A 25,952-nucleotide genomic window follows, 5' to 3' on the forward strand; every position below is an offset into this window, starting at 1 on the left:
CTATTACAAACTAGTGAAGCGGGTCTTCCAAATTTAATGGTAGTCCAATATTGACAAAAGTTCGTTCAGCGCGCGGTTTTTGGATATTAATCGATGCAATCCATTTAGAAATCCAACGAGCAGCTTAAAGAATCAACTGGCGCAGGTTTTTTGACAAAAGAAAGAGGGATAGAAAAGGGTGTATAGACATTCGAAACGCGAGGAGAAAGTACGATGGAATGACGTAGAGAGTAAGATGAAAGTGGGAGGAGGGGAGAAGGGTTGTAGTTTAGAGGAACAGAAGGGCAGGTACGAAAAATAGGAATAGGCTGGAATAGACGAGAAGATTCAACGAGACAGAAAAGGAAAGGAGGAAAAACAGGAAGGAGAGGGATGGGGTGGATTTTGGGGAGGAGATGGAAGGGGTAGTTTGCAGTGCGGTAGAACGGGGGTAGTATGTAGAATGGTACGGTTCTAGGCTGGGGGTGAAGAAAGGGGGAGGAGGGGGTAAGGTCCGCAGGGGAAGAAGGAGAGTGGTAAGTGGTAGGAGTAGTGGGTGATCGGGGGTTGAAAGGGGGGTGGTGGATGGAGAACGCGTGGTACGCCCCGCCCTCTTTCAGACTCGGCGACGTCCCGCGACTCCAGTGTTCTTGTGTCTATCTATGACTGTGGAGGCAGGCAGACAGGCAGGCACACCGACACATGCACGGGCAGAGCTTTATGCTCCCCACCCCCTGCTCGCCCCGCGACCACTTCTGCACCCCTCTGGCCATTCCTCGTCCCCCCCCCCCCCCCCCAGGCCTCGCCACTCCAGTTCTCTTCGATTCACCCCCCTCCCTTCCTCCCGAACCACCTCATCGGCCCCTTTTCACCCCCTTTTCGCCCCCTCGACAACCCCATACCACCGTCGATGGATCGATGGTGGGTCGCTCGCCCCCCGCGTCGCGGCGCCAGCGTCGACGCCACGGCAACTCCACCGCTCAGTCTGAACTCGAGTTCACTCAGTCCACGACCGCTTGCCACGAGACTTCGATCTCTCATCTTGAGCAGCCGCTCTCTGTCTCTCTATCTCTCTCTCTCTCTCTTTCTCTCTCTTAGTCGAAGAGCCAACAGGGGCCATCCGTAGTCCCTGTCCGCCCTCGACGAGGCACACGGGGAGCCTCGTACGTCCTCTGCTGACCTCCACGTTCCGTTGCTTATTCCGATCCCCGAGTATATCGCAGCTCGCAACCCTCGCGTACAGCCAATCCACAGCCAACCCGGTGCAGCGCACCTGCAACAAAGGTGAGTACCGCGCTAACCTCCAAAACACACATCTCCAACAATTGCATGCCTCTTCTCGACCCTGGACCACCCTTACCCAACCTTCCAACGGTTCCTCATCTTCACGCTTCACCGAACAACATTCAGCTTTTACCGGTTCCCTCATTTTATCAATACTTTCCCAATACTTTTTCCCTTTCGTCTCTCTCCCCCCCCCCCCCCCTCCTCCTCCTCTCTCCACTCTTCACACCATTCCGATAATAGTCCATTGACTCATTATTGACATTTAAAATTTTTCTCAACCCCACTCACACGCAAGAGACTTGATTTTCCTTACTTTTTCCAGCATTGTTCAAAATACCGAGGATCTTTCTAGGGACTCGCTATGTTTTTTGCTCGAAACAACTGCGAAATTCGCCTGTTATCGAGCAAAAAGATCGTTGCGATCTGCAGGAAGATGAAGATTTAACGCTTCTCTTATGCGATACCGATATAGCAGCAGTGAGAGATCGGCTTGAAATAGCTTTGACAGGCGACGTATTATCTGTTCTTTTTCTGTAAAACAGTTTTGCTGGGATCAATAAACGTGTTTTCATCGTCCGATGGTGTTTTTTTTAAATAATGCTGTTCGAAATTTGGACAAGATTTGGAGAACGATACTCGACCACGTCGAGGCAGAGAGAGAGCGCTGTATGTGAGAAATGACGACGAAACTTTTTTTTAACGTGTACATTTCTCATACTATACACCCAACGGAAGCCTTAAATAAAAATACCGTCAAATCCTCGTAGAATTACCACAGCGGAGAATCGTGATTCAGAAATAGTGTTGAAATGTGCTTTTACTACTGAACGGTGTTACTGGATCTCATAGAGAATGTTCAAGGTCGTTTCGAAGAATGTTTTACACGTGACAGTCTGCTGTTAAATTTCAGTTTTGCGATACAGAGATATTGGAAGATTGGTGTGTAACGCTGCATTGTCCTTTTTCGATATTATATAATATTAATGTGGTAGTAATGAAAGATGGCCTTCGTTGTGGTTGGTACAAGGGGGTAGTGTGAAAGTTGAGAAATCTTGTTGGAAGAATTTGCGTTGTACAGGAGAATACGGAAAATGTGGATTTGGCAGGCGCGACAGTTTTGACACGGTATGCTGGCGTGTAGGAGTCGCTTTGTCCTCTTCAGATACAAAAAGGAGTCGAGTGGTTTCCTTGTCACAGCTGAGCTACGTGTAGTTCGATAAAACGCGAGGCTTATACTGCTGTAGGCCTCATCGATCTCGACCATGCCGTCAGCCTTGCTCGTTCGCTATCCCTCTTTCTCCCTCGTTCTCTTTTTTCCTTCCACTTTCTTTTCTGCCCCCTATCCCCCCTCCCTTGTTTTTCTTCCATTCCCTCTCTCCCTCTCTCTTCTACTCCCTCCTGCTGCAACGCTCAGCTGCATTTGCGTATTCGATACTTACCGTTTTTACGTCCGTCTGACTTCCGAATTCCTGAAGGTTAATCGTATTAACATTACTTTATCTTGTGTAAGTTGTAGTTATACTACGAGTAATCGCATTTTCACTTGGTAATTAATTTTTGTTCAGAAATATTATTAAAGGACTTTACCTTTTTTAACTTCAACTCTATACTTATATTTATCGCAATCTTAGCTTTAACTCGATTTTCGATAAGACATATGTTTCTTTTAAATAACGTGTTTATGCTTTCAGACTTTCATTATTCTTTTCCAAGTTTCTTTGTTATTACTACCATGTGGTTTCTTCTTGTAACTGTTCTTTTCAGTGCTTCAATATTTTCACATATCTCTTTTGTTGTCTTTGTTTTCTGATCTTGCTACTCTCCATATATATAACCATTTAATTGAAATATCTGATCCCAAAGTTGATTTTAAGTTTTCCTTGAATAATGGAATAATAAAAGACTCTTCACTATCCGTTGCTAATGAAATATCGTTACGTTTCTTCTCATATCTCAAGGTTATTTCATCCATTCTTTATGCTCAATCCCCTCTTCTAGATCGTCAATTAATATTGACTAGCCGCTTCAAGGGTATAAGGCCAAGTCGATTGTATTTAAGTAACAATTGATGTTCTTTTCTTAGCAATCTTTAAAAAACTTATCTTGATTTTTGGCGTCAGGCTTGAATTATTAATCAACTAATTAAATTATTTAAATTAATGCTGTGTTATAGTTCCCCTTGACTAAGATCTTTGATATTCGATCATCTTAATATTCCAGAAATAACTCGTCTCTTATAGCTTTTTCTTACCAAGTTTTTTTCCAGTTCTATAGCATTATTGTGAAATTATTTTTCAAGGTATTTGTCACTGAGGATCAATCTACAGCGTTATCATTTTATAGAGTAATCAACCAAAGAGATATTATTCGAGGATACGTCGAAATATTTCTCATAACTACGCTAGAAACTATCGGTGTTCATAAGTTGTTCCTGCCCTCGGAATACGTAAATGGCAAAGTTCGATCATGCCTAGTTGTATTATTGAATTACGAATATTTGGATGCTTTAGAGTTTAGAGGATTACTAAATTTATGTCTCACTAATATTGAGTGTTTCAATAAATTTTAGCAGTTTAAATTAAAATTAAAGAAGCTACTTGAAGGTTTTTAGCAGCTTACAATCGATTTTCCTCCAAATTGGAGAATAAAAATCAACTTTAATATTCTTTTTGAGATAACCAAGGATAACTTTAATTTCTAGCGCTTTGATGTTATGTATATATTACTTACAACTGTTTTTAAAGTATAATATCCATACATTTTTAAAAAACTTTTAATATATTTATTGTCAAAGGAACATGCAAAAATAGTGTAGTTTTATGTTTTGATGTGGATAGTACCTTTAATGAAGAAGAATGGCGGTTTAAAGTTATTTCAACTCACCGCAGCTGGGCCAATCGATCTTTGCTGACCCTGCACTTTTCCTTCTACTTTACTTCACCGTCTAGTGATTATAATAACTAGAACTATCGCACAAAGTCAGTCAATTATAAAACTAAACATATATCATTTAATATTCTGCTGTTTGTTTAATTTATTATTAAAAACATAATTATTGATTTATCTAAACATTCCTCCAGTGGCTTCTCTAGTACTATTGACATTGAGTATTTTTAAAGAAATCAAGGGTCAATCCTAATGTGCAAATGTTTGCTTTTATACATTAACTTTGAGCGTCGCCCTAATGTTACTACATGCATTAGCCTCGATTGTTAACCCAAAGCTATTTCAAGCTTCCATAACCACTCGAAGAAATCGGTATAATGGGTATACTAGAGGGGTAGAAAGGTTTTACCTTACGAATGCTGTCGCGTGACCGGCGAAATCGGCGTCAATAGATAACGTAGTAGAGAAATGTTTGTTTAGGTGGTAGAAGTGCGAACGATAACGCTTGAAAGGCGCAGTTTTGTTGTCTGTCGTACCGAACGCGCGCGCGCGCGCGAGCACTCTTTCCTAAGGCGAAAAGTAGGAGAAAAACAGTGTGAAGGGGAGAAGGGAGTATATTTGATAAAAACATATAACTTGGCTTTTAAATTTATTTCGAATAAAGCGTCTCTTTTGTATTTTTTTATCATATCAATGGTTACGTGTTTGCGTTATTTAACAAATACATTTATATTGATTTAGACTTCGCGTAGACTGTACAGTTTCCGTTCCAATACTACTGCTCGAAACCTTTTTTATCTCGGTTGTCACTGACGTCACTATCTAGCTTCCTGCAATGTCAGAATATTATTTATTATAATTAAAGAATGGCATAGTAGCACGTTACTCAGAGTAGCTCTAGGGATAACCTCATTTAAGTGGGTGCGAGCTTAATGCCATATCTTTTAGGTATGGATGATGGGGTGTGTGAAGGGAAGAAGAGACAAAAAGTCCCGTTCACGCACACATACATATTTATATATAAATGTAGCATACTTGTACATGATGAGTCAACGTAACAATGTGTATATATATATATATATACATGTGTGTGTGTGTGAATGCCTGTAGCGTGGAACAATGTCCTTTCCCATACTTGAGCTCATGTTGTGGTTCATCGTGTACGCATGCGCGTCAGTTCATAAACTGTCTCTTGGCAGCTCGTGCACATATGAGGTTTGTTTTCGAAGAGTAGAGTGCAAAAGAGACGCAGATGAAGTTAGTATAAACCCCTCTTCTCTGCGCGTCCCTTTTTATTTACTTTTTTTTTATTCTCTCTTTCTCTCTGTTTCCTATTTCCACTCTACAAAGAAGAGATATGCTGAAAATTCAACAAAATTCGTATACCTCCATTCGTGTCTTATATATATATATATATAGAATTGCATGTTAAAAACAGTAAATTGGAAACTAACTACTTTGCTCCACGTTAGAAAATTAGTCTAAATATCTCAATTTACACCTATTTTATTATCTAAAAATCTTAGAATTTCTTAACTAATTATCGGCTATACGTACCATTGAGCAAAGTACTCGCTCTATAAAAAGTTTTAACGATAACAGATATTAATGCAGGATCGTAAAGTTGCTTTCAGTTTTGGATAGTATAGAATCAACTTTTCGCAAGCAGGATTACGAGAATCGGCTAGTACGTCCTTAAAGTAAACTTTATCTGCCGCCTGGAAACTACGAACTTTGCTTGGACTAGCCCTGCAGCAATTGCTACTTCTACTTCGTACTGCTCTTTGCTGATTTTTCAGCTGATGGAAAGCTCTTCAAGGTACTTTCTGTTGACGTTTAAAACACGAGCGTGTACGTATACATGGGTGCAGATTAATATTTGGTAAATCTCGAGGATAAAGTTGATGTTCGATCATTTAAACAAAACCATCTGTTACAACATTGCAAGAGTTTGTTTAATTAATACTGCGAATCAATTTGAAGAGCTGGTATCATATATCGCTCTTTTGTTCGTATATCGATGGAAAAATACTTTTGTTATCAATGCTTCCCTACCGTGTTACGAAGCTTGCTATCTAAAAGTATCGCGTTGTATCAGCTGGACGTTGACATAGTCATTTGCCAAGCTTAGGTATATTCAGCAATCTCCGTGTTCTCCTGGCGTACAGATTGATAAATGTGTGTATCACGACGTAATTAATGGCAAGGGTGATACGTCCCCGCCTGATTATGCGAAAACGTAAAGCCTGCTCGTCGTAGATTGCTGATGGTGTCCATTGAACCTTCGAGTAATCGACTCCCCGATACACTTATCGATAAGTGCCTGTATCTTAAAAATTATAGTATTTTACATCAACCTGTATATCGTTCTCCTTCACCTCCGAAGGTTTTTTTTTACAAAGTATCTAATAGAGGATATGAGAAAGAAATGATTACAAAACCTTTTGTTCGCGAAGCGGATGAAAACATTCATTCAACACTGCTGTACATACTGGAATCGTGTATTCCGGACTCTCTCCCAAATGCATCGATGAATTTCGATTTCAAAATTAGCACTTTGCGTTTTACGACGCTGTACAATGAAGGGCACTTTGCGTTTTGACGAGCCGGTATCCAGTAAATGTTGTCGAGCAACCTACGTCATTTTGCTCAACAGTAGTATTACGAAAAATGACATAGAAAATGATATTATATTTCTCTCTCTCTCTCTCGTGCATGTATCCCCTTTTCATTCTAGAATTTTCTCAGTGACATATAACTATCCACTTATATGAACTGCTACATATGCTCCCCTGCACGAGACGAGAGGTGACAAGAAAGTTCTTGTCAAATGTTTTCTATGCCTCCCCAAAAAGATGAAGACTCTCGTACGTTCGCTCGCCAAGGGGATCTACTTTTATTTCATCGCATTTCACGGATTCAGTGTGTTTCAAGGCTTGCTATTGGTTGAAGAAACGAGTGCGAGAATGACGAGCCATTTTGCATTCTTATGAGGCCGTTTCTCCGCATGCCGAAATTGAGACGTTGCAATGGAAATCGCACGTGATCGTTCCCAGGATCCCATTACCATTTTTTGACAATCGAATTGCCTAAGGTCCGCTCGCGATCGGCTCACGGATCGTCGTTAAATCAACTCGTCCGATTTACGAGCCAATCATGAAAAACCACGCTCTTTGCAATTTCCTCCAATCGTATCAAGCATTCCTACACTGTTTCCCCTATATAAAAACACATGGGAACTTTAATCTATCTTTTTCTACTCAAGCATTTATTCGTCAATTTCATTTGATTCCTGTGCATTATTTCTTCGCAAGTTTTATTCGTCTCGTAATTAAAGTATTCCTGAAGAATGTGCATTGTACGCTGTATTGTAGTATAAGGAGGAATATTATTTAATATAAGGTAGTGGAATTATTTAAAATTGTTGAATCTATCGATGTAATGAATAAGATAGATCAATCTTTACAATTGTATGACCTCTCAAACTGGAAAGGGAGCGTTCGTAATAAACGTATTTCCCTATGCAAACTTCTACATGGAGTAGAGAGGAGCGTCTGATCAGATATCAGTCTGCACTACTGCGACTCGATGCTGCTCCTACAGGTATTTTTTCAAAAGCCATTAATAAAGAATTTTAACCGAAATTGGAATATTGTAGAAAGTGGCATTCATCCATTATTGCAATTATAATGAGAAAGATATAAAAGTTAATTCAATAATGTCATAATGAGCAATAAACTTTAGTGGTTCCTTTGATCCAAAGCTGTCTCGATTACTTAAATGTATACTATAACAAATAATAAATTCACGGTAATCCTCCCTTCTTGCTTCCTTTTTTCAACCCCTCTCCCATCTCCCTCCCTCTTTCTATACTCATGAATACTAATCTTTTAAAGCACAGCAATTTCAAGAGATCTTTTTTATCAAATAGTTACGGCTTTAATAAAGGAGAATGATAAAGATACAGATGAATACCAGAGAGGACGCTTTTCGAAAGCGTGTATGCCTCATGAAAAGCTCTCGTAGAAACTAATTTTGGATGGCAGGACTTACGGTTCGTAAGTTTCTAAGTAATTTTAGAAGGGCTTTGAGTACCGGAGGGACTAGACGATAATTTCGCCTGCATTGACTTTGGAATAAGAATAGATCGTAAATGGTATAGGTATTATATAATTGATTAATTATTTTTATGCAAAAATATTGCACTTGTGTTTCACTAGTATAGCTGTTCGAAAATATATTATAATTGAGTTATTTAAATAAAGTAACATTGTAGTCGGAAATATCTACTGCATGCAGATATAGATATCGGTTTAATTCTCACAGATATTCTGCTCGAGGTGGAATTTTCGTTTATTCATCTTTTTTTACATGTCGTTATCGATGGTTCAGGCCACCCTTGTTGGGAAGGTTGATATAATTCTGACAGCCAATTGAGAAGGACAGGGTGATATAGAGGTATAGTCGGTTAACTGTTTTCCCGTCGTATCTCCATTGTGGGAAAGAGCAGTGGTACTGTCAACACAGGCCAATCAGAAAGTCTGAAAACTGAGACTTCGACGACGAAAAAGAGCGCCGATGTAAAGACGGAGTGACCTCCAGCTTTTATACAGGATCGGATCCGGTTAGGTCAAATACTCTCCCCAACAAACTTTTCTTCTATATTCTATTGTCTAGGACATGTATGCCTTAAATTGTTCAGAACTTATTGTCATTTGATCCGTTAAACCATTTTGAAATGAAAAGAAAAATATTAATTGACTTTTGTTCCATTTCGTATTCGATCGTTTTGCAAGTATAATGACGTACAAAGCATCATGTAAAAAACAATCGATACTCTCAAATCTGCTTCTATAAAGAGTTTTATAAATTCTATTATAATTTCGTTCATTATTATTTTTAAAATATAGAATTATAATAATTGAAACATTTTGTTCCATAACGAGTATAATATGACATGGTTTATTTTTTTCCGTTCGTGTAATTATTATTGCAAAACTTCTTTACATGGAGTTTAAAATTATATAATATTTCTATATAATTTGTGATGGAACTCATTTTATATTACCGAGAGGATTGAGCATTAGGAAGAAAATAAAGGAGAATGAGCAGCGAGAAAGAACAAGCTTGCTATGACGTCACGACAGGGTTTGTGTCAATCAAGCGAAGAGGGGGAGAGGAGAAGGGTGATAGAGAGAAACGAGGGTGGGAGATAACAAGCTTAGTTCACCCATAGGATATTAGAAGGAGGAATGTTACTCTTCGTCAATTCATTGTGGATAATTTCATCGATGATAAAACGTACGAGGAGAGCTGTTATGGAAGGCAAGCTCTTTGGTTATCGACCGTACCGTTTATCGTAAGTTATCATTCCGGGTAGCCACACCATCCGTTGGTCGGTTATGATGACGCGTTCTCGACTATGTTGGTAGAAACTGCAGCTATTCTTCGTCAATTTACGTCTCCACGAATTTTACTATAATTTAAATAACAAAAAACTCACTCATACAGCGAATCAGTTGGATTTTATTCCATCTTAAATAACACCAGAACTTTACGATTATCTTGTCTTGCCTCAAATTAATTCATTGTAGTGCTCAATTATGTCCAAATTCACGAGAAATAAATTTAAATAGAGAAGACGAAGCTCGCGAGAATTAAAAGTTAATTGTCGATATTCGTGAAGTGCGAACGCTGGTTGGATGGTAAATTCTTTCATTTGCAACGGAAGATAGTCAATTGGCGTGGAAACGTTCAATTATTGATCCGAGGTGAGCGAATTGGATATAAGGTCAGATATGGGTACTCGGAAGAAAATGAAACTTTGGCGATGAGATCCAATAAGACCAATGGGATTTAGGCAATGTCTCACGGAAGTAAATCTCGCGAAGAACTGCTTTCCGAGCTGGTTTTGCCTGTGTAGTTTGAGTATTCGACAATGCTAAGATACTCTTAGCTAGAATTTCCTTGTGAACAATGTAACCAGGCAAGCGTGTAATACACCCTTGGATCATATCAGCTAAAACCTCACAATGCAGTTCCCTGTAGGTGCTGTGGGGTATCCATTTGTTAAATAAAACCTGTGACCTTTCACAGCCTCTCTCAAACCTTCAACGTGTCCTTTCATTCTATTTTAGTCTACTGTTTTTATGTGAACGGGTTTTAAAGCTGCACTGGTGTAAAGTCAGTCTTTCATAAAAAAAAACTCGAGCAAGAAATCAGTTCTAGATAAGTTAATCTGTTACGTAATAAAAGTCCCAGTGATAGTGCAAGAGTGTCTCTTTTTTATTTATTAGTAAAATTTTATTTGTGGATCGTTTTTATTGGTAGTATAATATTATGGTCATTATACCGATTCAATTCAATTGAAGTCATTTAGTTAAATTTGCATCCAGAAGAGCTCCTCTCGTAATGATAATATTACAACATTTTTATTCGGAAATTTATTACGTTTCAATAATTTTTATTCAGCACAGAAATATCTGTTTACATTACAGCAGGGAAATTATATCTGATCTATTATGGCTCGTTTTAGAATAATAATAGAGTATAGAGGTTCGCTCGTTTTTCCATTGGTTGTGTTTGAGCATAAGCTAGCTGGAAAGTTTTTACCTTCGCGTGTAATCTACTTGCTAGATTTCTATATTTACGCAGATTGTAAAGAAAGTTATTAATCGACCCGAATAGTCTAGCCAAGCATGTACAATAATTTCGATTTTAAATTTATAATAGTATACCAATCATCGTAAGAAAAGTTTATATAATCCACGGTAAAATATTTTCCGACTAACCTTTCCAGAAAGTGAGCACAAGTTTTGTTAAAAAAAAAATATGATGCAATGAGACAAATTGCAATTTTAGTTTCAGTTAAAATATGATCCAAGCACAGGTACACTTGGCTACTGTGCTTTAAATTATTTTCATTTAACTGTGTGTGAGTAAGTGCCTTGCGGCATTCGCCGTGACATTCCATCCATTTGTAGTTAAATACAGTAGAGCGACGCGTCACCTTCACTATCGAATGCATTTGCAAAATGAGAATCCTCATAATGGCCGCACTAGTTGGCCAGGTATACAAATTATACGTAGACGTAATAAGATGTTGAAAGAATTGAAAACCTTCTCTCAAAAATTAACAGAAACAAAAGTTTGATAAACCTACCGTTTTAAGCCGGGCATTGTCATTGGCGTAGATTCAAAATTCCATTACAGGATAATTTTCCATTTAAAACCGAACGAGACAGAAAAATTCCAGGCTTCATTGTGAAAGTTTAACGTGACAATTTCTACAGTTCGCGCTTCACTGACACATAAAGAATGTATCAGGAATACTTGCAGCGATAATGAAATATTCGTGATATATGGTATTTGATGGGTTTTTCAAGCGATATTGGAAAATTTTAATTAATCAGTTGATGGTAATTGGTGAATTTCTCATAGTAGAAAGATTACAGTCATTGATTGTAATAAAGTTTAAAATAAATGATTAGGGATAACAAATAATAGAATAAACGTGCTTACCGTACTCCTCGCGTAGGAAAGTATGTCAGAGACACGAGTAAAAACTTACTTTTAGTCATTTCAAGTAGACAGGTGACCGATATATTTCTTAGGCACTAAGCCACTTTAAAACTTTGCGACCCTTACATGGACCGAATAAATCATAGCTTCGTAACTTGTGCGAGAGATGGTGCGTGATGTAGGTGACATCTTCGAGGTTGCAGATGGCAATATTTTTCACAAGTTTCTCCATTTTTTTTCGACACCGGACACACGTATACGGCAAATATTCACGCGTCCTTGCCACGGTTGGCCTCAATTTTACGACTTCCTAAATAAAGCTTTTTTTTTCTAAAATTCACCTTACGTAATCATTATCCTTTTATGAATCGATGCAGCCTAATCGCACGTAGTGGTAATAAGCTATGCCTGGCATAAGCCACGATGCTTCAATATTACATATCGTTACATGAATTCTAAATAGCATTTATTTCTCGGCGCATTAACGTTACGTTAACATCAGACGACTTTGCGGAGTATACACGTATGACGCGAAATGCATAAATTATAATTTTCCATATTATATAAAATATGATATATTTAAAGCGTGAATATTCATGCGAAGTGAGAAGCAAAAGCAGATAGTCACTATTCATCGGAGCGATAGCAAAGACTGGTAAATTTAATAAAGCGCCGGCACATACTCGGAAGCACACATTATAAGTGCTTATGACTTGGCAGCCAATCTGTATTGAATTTTCGCTCCGCGCATAATGCACCCAAGTCTGCGGTTTCCCCTGCAAATGGATTGTCACTTCGTAAACGGTCACCATCATTCGACAGCGTAGATGCACATAGTGCCTCATCTCCCCCTATCTCTCTACGCATGAATATGTGTACATACATATATTATATCATACTCTCTACTCTTCCGCTCGATTCCCTTATCCCATACTTCGAACCGATATACGAGCTGCTAATTTCCTACGAATAACGTAATTAAAAAATACATGAAAACTGCTGCTTAATTAAATTTTATAAATAAAACTACCTTCGTTCGCATTACGCCTACCCTCAATCAATATTTTCAACGAGCTATCCCTGTATTGATATGTATAGACCTTCGATCAGATTTTATTATCTTTATAAATAGTTTCCAAAGGATACGAGTTTAACTGGTACCCAACGTTATATACTTGTGTTATGAAATATATTTCTCAGCGTATTAAGTCTGATAAAGAATTATTATTCGCCCCCTGTATTCTTATGGAAATGTATGAGAATAAGAAAACCACACTGGGATACGGTCTATTATAAATTTTGGGTAAAGCGGATGGTAGGAAGTATAATGCTACAGGAACGAGGCGCTTAATTCAACGAGGATTAAGATGTAGTGGAATGTAGTCGCGGATATAGTTGGTTTTTGAGTGGATGCGAGAAGTACGCTTGAACGTGTATTAGAAGGTAGCAGGCAGTTGTGTGGTGTCCGTAGACTGGAGAGTAAATCTCACTGTCCGAATTTGTCCGCGAAGCACGGTGGGGTAAATGGTGAACCTTGGACCGCTGCTTGCACCCACACGAATTTCGTGTGGCAGCCCCGAGTCTTGCTCTATGTATATGTATATATCGTAGCTTGTCACTGCATTATGCACTTCCAAACTCGTGGCCAGCCTTTGCGAAGCTTTCTACCGAAAAGCTCACCATTTACACACCTTTCCAGCACTTCCCTCTTTTTCCCAACATTTATTATGCATGAAAAAGAAACAGTATTTTACAGGCCATAAAATCAATGTAATATGCAGAAAGACTAATATTTTACGATATTTTCAACAATTGAGGTAACAGTGGCTCGTTAATATCGCTGACACAGATAGAAGTACACAAGAATGGGATTAAAGAGGATAATTTAAATGTTAAGAGGGAGTGAGTATCTGCAAGGTAGAGATTGTTGGCTGAACGTATAATGCAATGAAATTTAACTTTAAGCTGTACGATGCTTTCAAGTGTGTGTATATATATATATATATATAGCAGCTCGTCCAGAGTCCATTTTCCTAGTTTTTCGCATGTTTCTCTCTCGCTTGCATCGGAGCTTGAAAAGCTGGACCGTAACGTGTCGCCTCCACGTATCAAAATATTGTACTCGTAGCGAGAGTGAGGTGGGGGCGGGGGTTGGAGCGAGAGCGCGCTACGGTAAGAAAAGGGAGGGGGAAGTCGCAGAGTGGGAGAGAGAGAGAGAGAGAGAGAGAGATCGAGAGAGTCAGTGAGTGTAAGAGAGGGAAAGATGATATCTAGGAGGAGGCGGGGGAGTAGAAAGAGAGAAAACGACCTTTCTTGTCTGCTAACTTTATCTAGCGGGTGGCAGGCTCCCGTCAAGCCAAGCAAACCCACCACCTCTCCCAGACGAAACTCCGCCGGAACGGGCTTCGGCTATTGAATTTTCCGGTTTCGTATAATATACTGCAACCTCCACCGGAAAGTCTCTTATCTTGCCAGCCGAGTTTTATCGCTCCAGGCAGATTCTTATAGCTCTCGATAATCTCACACATCGGTTCTCTTATGTCTCTATTTTTCGAACTTATTGAACGTCCCACTTTTTAACTTAACTTCCTTATATCTTCATTTTCAGCCCTTTCGCCCAAATTTACCTTAATATCTAGCCTATCGCGGACCTTTAATGTACTTAGGAGTGCAACCTCAAGGCGGTTGAAACGCTTTTACCTTATCTTCAAATGTCAAGGTCAAAACCATTCTGAAGCACCCGTATATAGCTTCCTTGCTGTCTACGCCCAAGCTCTATTAGTATTCTGTTATAAATATTGTTATACGTTGGAAAGACATTTATTTTCTTCATTAAAATTTTCGTTATCTTCCAAAATATTATCAGTAAAGGGTTTAATTAACTTTTTTTGTAATTATACAAATGCAGGAAAATATACGTTATCTGTTTAATTAATCAGGAATTTAGATGAATACAATCTTTTTATTAACGTAGGTATATTGTGTATGTATATGTGTGTAGTGCAAGTATGCGAAGTTTCTCAACTAGCTTTTGTGCTTTTGTGAGAAAAAGGAAGAGAAGTCGGTCAATTATTTCTCGCGGCCAAATGAAGCGTCTCGTCTCGATTGCGACGTTTCCCTCGGGACACGGGACGAAGCGAAAGTGAGGAAAAAGAGGAAAGAAAAAAGATAGACGCAGCTTTTATTGCTCTTATTTCTAAGTAATAAACCCTGCCCGTGATGTGCGCACGAAGTGAAAAAAATATTATTGCTACTGTGTATATCCTATATATACTACATATAATGTATATATATATATTTCTGTATTGTTGCAATAGTATTGATACATTTGTTTCAGCTGCTTCATCCTGAGACTAAATAGAATAAGGATTCGTTGATTATTTTAAGGTGTAACATTTAAACTTTAAGTTACAAAGAGCTTATAACCTTAAATTTTCAATCATATAATTTATTTCCTTTACAATTTATATAACGAATATTAAATCCATTAGTTAACATTATCAGTTTTGTGTAATCTGGGAATACAACTCCCACTAGCTCGGTTGTCGGAGAGAGTTGGTAACCAAAGCCATTTCTATCTGCAAAATTTACTCATCTGCTTATCCAAATTATTGGCTGTGCAGTTGGATCTGTCATTTCATCTGTATTATAGAAGAGAAAACTTTATTAATTTGTATCATATCATTATAAGATTTCATTTCAATTGCGTTCGCACATCTCCCCCGCCGCTGCAGGGTCAATAAAGCTGACCCCCGGATTTGGGAAATTAGGGTTACAACGGAGGTAATTCGGTCGTTGCTACGATGGTTAACACCAAATCTAAATATTTTGGATCCGAGGTTAGCAGAGATCGATCCCGATCCAGATCTGCTTTCCCTTTTAAGCCAGTTTTCTGAACGTTTTTATAATTCTAGGTCAGGAGATTCATAATAAGATAAAACCTGGTAATGACCGTATCGGTATGGCTCCTAATCTTACAATTTAGTCACTCCGTCAACAAAACTTCATGAATTTTAGTATGTCACTAGAAAACAAAACACGAATTAATTATATTATTGTAATAATATTTAAAAATGATTGTTTCTATAAATTCTTAGTAAGCTTTTTACCTGAAAGTGATAGAAGAATTATAATTTTATTTAGCCTTATAAGAGAGTTTGCCAATATTATTACAGCTTTTCAAATTTAAATCGTTATCACCGTTCCTGCAAACTTTTTTGCAGGTCAAGTATGTCTTATAAAAGCAGTGTATACCATTTACACAATCAGCGCGGGGGTGCAGCTAAAGCAACAAATTAATCGATATATCGTATATGCGCCAAATATCTTAGCTTTGTTGAAGGGTAACTAAGAGAGAACTTAAGCCTTCCTGAGCTATTTATCATTCTTTCAAACGCTACCCAATTAAGTGAGCTTTGAAATTAATTAATTGATCATCGATTTCGCGAAAAGGGAGGTATCGCACGTGAGTCTCCGCTCTTCAAGCGGTACAGGAAAATAACCCTCCGGTCGATTCCCCCCAGTTTCCTCCTCCTCTTTTTTCTCCCTTTTATTTTCCTGCTTTTTTTTTGCAGTTCGAAGACCAAAGTTTCGGCAGACGAGAGAAGCTTATTTCCCATCGTCCATTTAGACGCGTGATTTATTACAGCCATTGATGTATTTTTGTTGAACCAGTCCTAATCTTGTAATCAATCAATCCCTACTGATGGCCAGATTTGATTGCTACGAGAATAAAATTAGAGATTTGGTCTGTGAAAAATCTACAAAATAAAAGGACAATAGCAAACAAGAAAGAATATAAATGTTATATAACAAAAAATATTTTATTATTTTATTAACACAGTACAATGCAAATAATAATTGATTTACAAAAAATAAATAGCGATTTGTGGGTAGCTAATATAAGGAGGATTTTGAATAAACATCTCTTCGTCTTAAATACTCGGATAGGATTTAATTATTCAGATTTATAATTACACTCTTTTTAAGTAGTTTATATTTTTGCAGTGCAATAGTCATCTGTATCTTAATGATATGCACCGAATATTTAATCGTTATTAAAATTCACTGAAATTATGGCAAATATAAAATTCGACATATAAAAGTACTTAAATTGTTAAAGTATTCGTCCTGTGAGAAGCAGTATACATATATATAGGTGCATACCAACGTTTCCAGCTCTTGCTTTGATTCAAAGCGACTGCATAATTATATACGCAAGGTAATCGATCGTCCGTCCATTTTTTTCAGAGACTAGTTTGATGAAAATCAATCCAAGAAGAGGGAATCACTTCTTTCCTTCAAATATCTAGAGAACTACATTTTTATAAAAGACGCATCTCACCCACATTTATATGTATATCTTTTTTTACCGCGTTATTTCCAGTAGAGCGTTACCCAAATAGAGCAGACTGAAACGAGCGAAACGCCTCAGCATACCCAACGCTATTTGCCATTTGCAGTTTTCATCCTCAAGGGGTTTACCCCCTCCCCCTCCCTCTGTCCTATTTTAATGCAAGTTACTCTACCTAGAAAGAATGGAGCGTCGGACGACGTGCGTGACACTTATAACGTCACTATTTAAATAAAACGCGTGAGAAAATAAATATCAAGTCGAGCTTTCCTTATCGCTAAGTTTGGTTAAGCATATTATTGTTTACGAGAATCTTGAGTTTGACTTGGCTGTGCACTAATTAAACTTCTCTTCCGACTTGATTCGGCTTGTGCGAAGAAGCTAGTGGCACGTAATTTTAGTAAGTGCATTCAGTGCCTATTAACCATATACCTGGTGTGTCACGCGAAACCTTAATACCATTTATCAGCACTAAACCTGAAACTAAGCTCAGTAATTCAGAAATTTCGAAGCGAATTAGAACGTATATGATAAGTTTACCATTGTATTAATTTGAAATTCACAAGTTAGTATAAATGAACGCTTGAACTATAAATAGGGCAATACGAAGGATTTACTAATGATTTTTATTTTTGAAGAAAGTGTAAAATAAGTGAAGGGAGAAATGGTCAAAGGTTTGGAAGGGAGACGCTATTTAGGAGTGCGATCTGATCATTCCCCGTGGCAGGTTTGACACGGCAAATAGAACGTTGGAAAATTGTGTAGAGCGAGAATTCCATAAGTGAAAAATTGATCGGAGATTTGGTGGTGTTGGATATCTCCCTGTGGGACCAACCCTTCTCATGGATATACCCCCCACCATTTTCTCAGACTAAACAGTCATCCTCCTTTCCCTTTTCAAAGCAGGGTCTATCTGGGGTCCTTTAAATAGAGGAAAAAGAACATATATATAAAGGAAACGGAGGAAGAAAACGAGACTAAAAGAAAGCTTAAGGGAAAGGAAGAGATCTAGAAATACATATACATGCATGTTATAGACACTGTGTGTATATATATATCACCTTATGGCCGCGTTACCTTGACACACAAGCTCCATATCCGTTTTATGTCTCCCTTAAGCTAACCTTTTCATCCAAGGGTATCGGCTCTATCAAACTGTTTTATATATTTCGAGCATGCCAAATATATGTATGTACAATTTTACTTTATCCTATCCTTTTCAGTTCAATAAATTTCTCCACTTTATACACTAATGATTCAATTATAAATTTTCATCGATGCACCACGTCACGATAAATTGGCGAAAAACCAATTTGCTTCGTTAATTATTATTGTAAATGGTAATTACCATACGTGAATCGTAATGTAATTTCTGTAATCTAATTGTTAAACATACGATAGGGTGGGACTCGCATGACCATAATTAACTTTGTACGAATAATAATTTTAAACCGTGCGCTTGGTTTCCCACATAAATATTTCTATACATATATTATAGGAAAAAGAAGCATGACGTTAAAATATACCGTAGCTATAGAAGGAGCATATTGAAAATTTCGTATAGGGCTGTATAGTCTATTAAATCTCGGAAAGTGGAGTTAACTTCCTCCCTTATCGCAACACATGATTTTTTTGAACTCTTTTGTACTTCTATCTCATTAACAAGTCTTTTTTGCCAATTTCCAGCATGCGCGCGATTGGATCTCAAGTTTTAATTAAAAGAGCGTGTGGGTGGCCTGCAAAAAGCTCTTTATTTTGATGAAAAGTGGTGGGGGTCGGTGATGCGGGTGGAGAGCGAGAGAGAGAGAGAGAGAGAGAGAGAGAGAGAGAGAGAGAGAGGATGGAGTAGAAAAACGATATAGGAGATATGGGAAAAACGTAAAAGAGAGAACATTGTATCAAACTCATAAAAGTTCGCTCAGGCTTTTTTTTCACTTGACTGAATTCAACGGGAACTGTTACATTCCCCGCGTCATCTAGGCTTCTCTGCGATGTACCTATACAAAATACATACATACGTTATTTTTCTCTCCTAGGCTACCAGTTTCAAAGGTGCTTTATTCTACTCTACACCTTTAATATTGTCTCTTGGCCGTATCTCACAGAAGCACGTGTAATGTTTGATCGATTCGACGCTGACAGTTTTCTCGAAGATCCCAAGAGAGCCCAAACAATAGTTTGATTCTCCTCTCTAAAATTAAACATAAAATACCTTATTAAATATCAAACAATTACCAGAAATTATGAGTTTTTACTTGAATAGCTTTCGCACAGGTAAATAAATCTATGAAAAAAGTAAAATACATTGGGAAAAATATTTCAGGGCTCTCTTTAATTATTGAATACTCGGTTTACATGCATAAAACGTTGTGTCAATCTGCATCGTTAAGACTGATAGTTTGATTAAAGTTTTATTTGAACTTAGAGCCGAAGCATCGCAATGGTTGTATCGATCGAATATAATGTGAAGTCATAAATATACATATATATATATATATATATATATATATACCTAAAAACAGACACTTTACGTGATTAATATTCATTTCTGATTGGTATTTCTATTTCCCTACCAGCTTTTACTCCTCAACAGAGTGTATGATTCCGTTTTGGCTTCTTGTTCGTTTGGCTGGCTATGTTAGTTATCTTGGTTAGGCCCGTCTGTCAAATATCTTAAACGTATCCATTTCTCTTTGTACGTCGCATCGTCATTGGAGCCTCAACCGTCGACGTCCCAGAGGCTTATCCGTTTAATTAACGAGACAATAGCTGGAGATTGTAGACGACCGGTCCACATGGACAGAAAGCGAACAATGTCGATATTGTTGCTCCATCCTCCAGCGTCCTTCTATAAAAACTTACCAAATGTCACCTAGGTAATTCCTAACAGATTTTAGTCGTACACACAAATTTGACTTTTCCACTCTTGCCTTTGTCCCCAATCCTGACTGCTCAACTTATTTACTCAATTCCATTATTTACTTCATTCATTAAACACTTTTTATCTCGGCTTATATTAAATCACCTTTTCCTTTCCGGAACAAAAGCTGGTGCTAGATTGAAAAATTCGAGTATCCTCATCTTTCCTCCTCCTATTGTGTAGCTGCTTCTGCTCATGATCTATATATTTCGTACATTTTCCATTTTGGTCTTCCATGTCAAACTTAATAGCTCTTGCATTGCATCATAGTCTTATACTTGGTTTCTGAATATAGTATATATATAGTATAATATTGGCAGGAATTTGAATAGACACAATTAACAGTCTGAGCTCGCTTAAATTAGAGCGATGGAAGTGACAGGAAGCCGTTAATTAATCGTTAATTGACTGGATCGAGAATTGATAATTAGTTTAGCATAGTAACATATAACATAGAAGATTATAAGCTATCGCATATTCTATCCCTTTAATATTATAGCCATTCGTAATTATGCGAGCACCATGCACGTTTGTATCTATCTCACAATATTGCAAATTTAGCCCTGTATTCTATAAATAAATAATAAACTATCTATCAGCCTCCACCGTATTTGCTAAAAGATTTTTATATGTTTTCGTTATCTGAACGTATATTTGTATTAAAAAAAATACAGTCTTCTGTAAATAAGTACCAGTTTTATATATATATATATATATATATATATATGATATGAGAAGCGATAAAACTGATTGTAAGCTGCAAAAAAAAAACAACAAAAAGCATGGAATAGCTGTTTTAACCAAATAAGCTGCAGACGAAATGCAGGAAGGTAGAACGATTTTTGTGGATTTCGTGAAGGTAGCGATATTTTTCTGGCAAACCATTCCTTCCTGCTCGCAAACCTTCCAACCATATTACTATTTGCTTTCGGCTTGGTTTCTCTATTCATCGAGTGTGCTCTTCCTACAGTTATGTCTGCCGCGTAAAATTCTCATTTCATGGTCCATCCCCGTACTCGAATTGGTGGCAACTCTTCCTTCGGATACTCTGGAAAAATGAGAAAAAAATTAAGTGATTTGAATCAGTCATAAAAGAAACAATTGCAATTATATGGAAATATTGTTGAATAGCAATAAATGAATTATTATTCAATTCTTATCATTAGCATCCGATTAACAGAGAAAAAGAAAAGTTTACTGATTGTACTCAAACGCATTGACGAAAGTACTTTGCATATCAGAAAGGATGATAACTGATAGCTGCTCGATAAATTACAATTCCTTATTTTCGAGATCGAATCTTTGACGAGCTTTGGAACATAAAACGTTTTGATTATTTAACTTTCACAGATGTCCTTAGCTGACTCTTTTTAACGTAGATTGAACTTTTTAAAATGAATTTACAATCCAGTGATCTTATTAAAGTCGAACGTCTCCTGTTTATTCCTTCAGTGATATATTTATTCGAAAAATGTTAACTGAGATTTATTTTTCATTTGCTGCTGTGGAAGCTCTTCAACAAATGGTAGATTATTTCCTTAGGGAATATTATACACAAGAACCCCATACATCATATTCAAATATATAATTTGATTTATTTTTCCTATTTACTTCCTTTAGAAAGTGTATACATTTTAATGAATCGTATAAAACGTATGTATAACATAATTAGTGGTTTATATACGCATACATATATACGTTTGTTTACCAATTAATTTCATGGGTCTCCGGTGTCAATAGAATTCACGTCTTTGACGGAATCATCGGAGCTAATCTAGTCAATTACTTGAGTAGTTCTCGCATGGGAAGGTAACTTTACTGAGCTTAAGTTAAGCGCAAACGGGTTAAATTTATGATAAAGGAAACAACAGGGTGACCTGCATTAACTAACGGCCTTCGATGGCAAAAGCAAGAAGCAATTTGAAAGTGAAAGTACTTTCATCCCATTTTCAAACACGTAATGTGTAAACTTGTAAGGATATTTCAAGAAACAAGCTCCTAAAACATGAGAGATAAACCGTCGGTAATTTCCTGAAAATTAACTAAAGATAACACGTTAAACAAAAGTCGGTAAATTAACGCAAACGTTATGGAGATAATTTATAATTGCTTTATTATACCATCACACATAGCTATCGTATTGTGATGCCCTAGATTTGTATCGTTATCAATCAATTTTGCAAATTTTTATTAAAAAAGTTGTGCAACAGAAGCTATAAGAACTTACACTTTATTAATTAAAATATTAAAATTGCATTTTTACGTTAGGAAATGGAGAGGAAGCTCTCAACTTAGAATGGGCAATAAATTTAACTAAAGATATAACTGTCTCGCGTTGTTTTTCAAAAAGTCACATTTCCGTTCGTAGCTTTACCTGCAAAATGTGAACAAATTGCAGGATTGAGCATCTTCTGCAAGCAGCAAAAGAAGAACATTTGATTTACGCAACACGGCTTTATTTGTCTGTTTTACGTAACAAATTACATTATTCACGGTTATATCTACAAGCTAGCAACAAATGCTAATAGTAATTTAATATTCCGAAAAAAGTACTCATATATACAGATTATAATTTATCAACTTTTGAGAGCTAAGAAAATTTTAAAATAATTTTTTTTTATAAATAAATTCTAAAAGGAAAAAGGCTATATTAAATAAAATAATGAGCTGGTTAGCAAGGAGAAGGGAAATAAAGGAATCTTGCCTTAATTACATTGATTGAAGAATCGTTTAATTACTGCGGACATGAGACAAAAGAGGAGGTTGCAGGTTGCAGGTTGCAGCTGAGGTAAAGCAGGGCTATTATCGGTATAGCTTGCTGGTTGGTACTGCGTGTATACAACCACACATACACAACGTATTCAAGGTATACAACGTGTCTCACAATGCTCGAGATACATCGTGTGTACAGCTTTGTGAGAGCAGTTTGGAGTCTCGCAGGGAGCAGAGGACTGACATTCCGCGCTACCGTCGCACAACCACCATCCTATCCTAAGGCATCCCTTAAAATAGAACACTGGAATTCACTTGCCACCCAAAGAATTCAACCTCGGTCACTCCTGGCATCCGTTACTTACCAATTAAATGTCATACAGGAGCAGCGTATAAAAAATAATATATTAAATATTTTATTACTTTGTTAATTAGTAAAACCTTAACGCAGCTTTTCATTGAAACTTTACTTACAAAGTTTCAATAACTGAAGAAAGGAAGTGAGAAAGAATAATAAGCCACCAAAGCCTTGCTGAATTCTGCAAAGAAAATAAACAACTGTTGTTTTATTTAAAGCAACTTCATCTTTGGCCAGTTTATTTATAACAGAAAGAGAGAAAGAGAGAAAGAGAGAGAGAGAGAGGGAGAGAGGGAGAGAGTGAGAGAGGGAGAGGGAGAGAGAGAGAGAGAGAGAGAGAGAGAGAGAAGCAAGCAAGCGAGCTTCCTGAAGGCAAAAAATCTTTTAAATCCTCCAGAAGTTATCTGAAAAAATAGTTGCGAGTTTACGCAATGCCAAAGTTAACACGGTATAATGCGAGTAGTGGTATAAATTGCATAAAATTTTACTGGTCGAGTTATTCGAAGGATTTCCTCGTGCAATAAAATTTGTTGAAAATTCTTAACGCTGAGGGAGAATTTTGGAATTTTCTTTTCGGAAAGATGGCAGACCGTAAAGCAAGCATTCGTTTGTGGATGCTCGTCCGTCGTGACTCACTGTTCACGCTAAATTAAATATGAAGCGCAAACACGAAAATGGCCATTCCACGCGTGGTTTCTCCCGTATTCCGTCTATCTTTGCCTATGTGCTCCATGGAATGTCACGAATGCATCTCGTTTATTCATTCGCAATTTTAAATTGAACTTTAGGATAAATTCTGAGCATTGTTTCGATACTCGTGTAAAAAATACAAACTTTCCTTGCTAGCAATGATATTTCTATTTACATAACATGCATGTGAAACTGCAAATATTTTTCCCTTTCCAAGGCGCGTGTCCTCTGTAACACTCATATTCATTAAAAATTCTTTTATTTTGTTTAAGAATTAAGTTTATTATAGATAGTGCATATTTCTCATCAATAATCGGATTACCGCCTTCGGGGATAGATTAATGGGTATTTAAAAGAAAACGTCTCCGAAAGATTTAATATAAATGCAAAAATTCGATCGAAGCTTCATTCAAATGCCATTTATATTATTTTTACTTGTATTTTCCGATTTAAAGGTTTATCCTAAGAGGGAGGAGAGCTTCATTCAACAAACTATCGCATTTTATCTAGTTTATTATTCTCGGCACGTTCCCCTTAAGAAAATGATTCCAGATGCGAGCAGCAGCGGAAGAGAAAATATCATCGCATTTCTTTCCTTTATTTCAGTATTTACTATGATAACGCAGTGTCCTTTTTATTCCGTTCTTTCCTACTGCAAGAATATCTGTTTTATGATAGATAAATTTTGTTTTCCAAATAAAAAGTCGACAAACTTTTTATGCAATTCTCACGATAATTCCTCTCACGTCATAATTCATTTTACTAATCTATGTTATTAAGTGTATTAGCTATCATGTAAATTATTTATCACATAATTAATTATATAATAATCTTGGATGGATTTTTTGTATTGATAAGTTGGAGGACGAATAGACATATATTCTAATGATATATAGTAATCTTGTCTACAAATTTTCTCTCTTACGTTTTTGATATACCGCAATAAATAGTGGTCGAACCAATTAATTATAGCTTCGGTATTTATGTGACAACGGTATAAGAAGATTCTACAAGCTGATCGCGTCTAAGCAAGAAATTATATTGGAGAGTTGGAAAATCGATTAAAATTTGTCTAGGTAGGAAATAGGGAATCCTTTTTGGAAATCGGAGCACGAGGACTCCTTTTCGTTTCTCTTGCGTAACGAGGTTACTTCGTGAGAACTAACGGCAGAAATTTAAGGCCAGGTTACACCGTCGCCTGTAACGAAAATCCTTGATTTTCTTCAAAGCTATAAGCATTAAAGCGTTCCTGGTGGATTTGTTAAATTCGAGAGATTGACGCTGATTCTATCTATATCCAAAGAAATTTAACAATAATAAATTCCTCGTGAGTCTCGTACTTGTGAAATTATGCGGAATATTTGATTCGTGAGTATAACTATAGACTGTGCTAGTTAGCGATTCGTTATATTTTCGAGATAGAGTTGTATTTTACGTACAAAGCTCTTTCCTGTAGCTCATAATTCTTTCTGAAGGGCATATAGGTCTGTGTAGTGTGTCGAGGAAAAATTGCATCCCCCAGTTTCTACGGAAATAGTGTCTCGGTGTGCTGGTGGAAAGGCTTTTTTATCAGTATTCCTTTGTCGCCTTTAAAGAGTAAACGTATCGAATTTGATGACGAAGGTGAAAGATTGCAGCATTTCGTCACTGTCCTTTTTTGTGCCGGAGAGTCAACGAAGACGAAGGTCGAGAGCGGAGCGAGCTTTGGCTGTTTCTCTCGATTCAACCTCCAGGCCAAGTAAACTTGGAGAAATGAGTTTGAGTCAGTAATCGGACACACCAGCGATACTCGCAAGAAAGTATATATCTTACACAATTTGGAGAAAAGCTGCTTCTCACGCAAATCGCTCTTCTTTTATGACGGATACCGGAATTGGAACATGCAAAAACTGTCTGACAACCATTCCTAAAACATCCAATATGTGTGCATGTGTGTGCGTGTGGACTATCCTTTTCTTTCATTTAAAGTTTACAGCCTGTACATTCGATTTTCTATTCAAACCAGTTTTATCTACATGATTCCAAGTTTTGTCATGTTATCTAGTTCTACGTGCATTTGACGAAAACGATTGACATTCTTTTCGTTTTCAAGATTTCGATTATGGGGTGTGTTACACCTTTATTTTTATGAGATGTCATTGATGAATGTACGAATCTTTCTTTATAGCTAAATTTTGACGAGAAACAGTGGCAATATATTCACGCGAGACATCATATCGAAGATCCATCCTAATACCACAATGGTA

The 25,952-nt window shown here is 37.1% G+C and overlaps 1 protein-coding gene across 1 annotated transcript in view; it reads left to right on the top strand.

Annotated features, from left to right (window-relative positions):
• Positions 1-994: 994 nt before the first annotated feature.
• Positions 995-25,952, top strand: part of cpx (complexin) — a 210,684-nt gene continuing 185,726 nt past the window's right edge. The window contains exon 1 of the mRNA XM_066726514.1: positions 995-1,263. The gene's annotated coding sequence lies outside the window, so the exon portion shown is untranslated. The remainder of the gene's footprint in view (positions 1,264-25,952) is intronic.

The sequence above is a fragment of the Prorops nasuta genome, unplaced genomic scaffold (assembly GCF_024137725.1).
Source record: "Prorops nasuta isolate Cenicafe-Biocafe unplaced genomic scaffold, Cenicafe_Pnas_1.2 PNAS00004, whole genome shotgun sequence".
NCBI classification, from domain to species: domain Eukaryota; kingdom Metazoa; phylum Arthropoda; class Insecta; order Hymenoptera; family Bethylidae; genus Prorops; species Prorops nasuta.